Genomic DNA, 1,858 nt, shown 5'->3' with positions numbered 1-1,858 from the left:
CACAGCTACCCCACTTCCTCAAGCAAGGCCTTGGCTTCTTCCACCTCAGTGCCTCCGTACCGAAGAGTCTGCTGTGCTTGGGCGATGTCTCTAACCTCCAAGGATCTGTCCTGGTTGCTTAGTCTATAATCTAAACTGACAACAGACTTTCTGTTTTAAAATAAAGCCCTATCATTTTCATCATCTTGGCTCAGCTATTCCCCTCCTCTCTCTCTCTCCCTCCCCCAGCTTCATCATCCCTCTTCCGAAGTTGAAAGTGAGTCTTATTAAGTGGTGCTGTGTCATACACTGTTGAGTTGTGTCAGCTGGAAATGGAACATGATTAAGTATATAAAGGAACCCCGGCTTCGCCTGCCACAACATTACACAACAGAAGCCTTGGAAACCCGAGAACATCTTTTCTTTTGCTTTTGCCTTCCTGGTGAGCAGTGTGACCCGACTCTCATTTTGTGGGTCCTGATGCTGGACCCAGCTGCATTTGGAATAGGAGTGCTGGACAGCACATTGATGTAAGAATAGCCTCATTATACAAGCGTGCCTTGAGGCCAAGTGGAGTTCATATAGAAATACGCCTGTAGGACTTCCTCAAATATTTGCCAAGCCCAGAAGAGTCTAAACCATCGGTATAGAGTGTTCCTGAGAGTCCTGGGGTCAGAAGCACTGCCATGACACCCTCTGGCTGGACCATCTCTTCCACTCACTTTCTTTACAGACTGCATTGAGAATATGCTGTTTTCAGCTGCATCCTCCTAAATGGTAGCCCTCTCCTGCAATGCTTTAGGGACCAATCTGTCATGAATGCTGGCCTCATCCCAATTAGCTGGTTCCAGCTCTACAGAAGGAGGCTAAATATTCAGGGCAGAAGAATTTCCGGACAAATCTGTAGATAAGCACAGGAGAATCCAGGCCATTTTACTGGGGCATGTGGCTGAATACCCCCAACCACTTTTTTTTTTTTTTATTGAGCTTATCCACCAGAGTGGAAATAATGTCTGTACAAAACCAAATGCTTGTTACTATAGCTTCTGCATCACAATTAAAATTCAAACAGTTAAAAAAAAAAACCAGTCAACTCAATCAAAACCCACTACATCAGAATCAATAACTTCTTTGAAGCCACAGTAACATTTAAATATGGTTGAGACTAGAATGCAGAGATTTGGTTGGTTGGAAGTCGAATTAAGCCTCCAACTTGCTCAAATAGAATTCCAAAAAGACAGAATTGTGTTTTTCAGAGAGATAGTCCACTGGAACCACCAACACTGAACAGCTGTGAGGGATATTGAGAGTCCTGAGATACTAAGTAATCCAGGCATCCTCGGACAGTTTTCTGTAGTCCTTTCTTCCCAATCAGCAATCTGTGGATGTGTGGGATGACACCACCAGCAGCAATCATAGCCTCAACCAGAGAGTCCAATTCTTCATCTCCAAGTATAACAAACTGCAAGTGACAAGGGGTCCATGGCTGGTTGTCCTAGATTTCGGATGTCGATGAATACAGCCCACAGGGAACTGCTGTGAGTGGGAAACTGCCTTTGTCTTGGCCTTTCCAGAGTCCTTTCCAGCCTTACCGCCAGCCATCTTGGATTGTGCTGAATCCCAATTGAGGAAGAAAGAGGCAAAAGCGCAGAGACCCTGGCACCCTCTCCTCCATCGCACTGTGACTCAAACTCCCTTTAACTATTTCTAATTCATTACATTTTTCTGTTCTCTTCTTTTTGCACTTGCCTGGTCAACTGTGTCCTGTATTGATCCTGTGGAGTATCTGGTACCTCTGTCTTACCTTTATTTTAGTCTTGTGCTTGATCCTAGCACCTTGGTCTATGTTTGAACTTGTGTGTACATATATGTTCCTGTA

General features: G+C 44.6%; 1 pseudogene; it reads right to left on the bottom strand.

Moving 5' to 3' along the window:
• Positions 1-1,231: 1,231 nt before the first annotated feature.
• Positions 1,232-1,581, bottom strand: LOC117701421 (histone H2A.Z pseudogene; annotated as a pseudogene).
• Between the last annotated feature and the right edge of the window lie 277 nt (positions 1,582-1,858).

Source organism: Arvicanthis niloticus, unplaced genomic scaffold (assembly GCF_011762505.2).
Source record: "Arvicanthis niloticus isolate mArvNil1 unplaced genomic scaffold, mArvNil1.pat.X pat_scaffold_1050_arrow_ctg1, whole genome shotgun sequence".
Lineage (NCBI taxonomy): Eukaryota > Metazoa > Chordata > Mammalia > Rodentia > Muridae > Arvicanthis > Arvicanthis niloticus.
The sequence above is the reverse complement of the archived record's forward strand: the minus strand, read 5'-3'. Positions and strand labels throughout refer to the sequence as shown.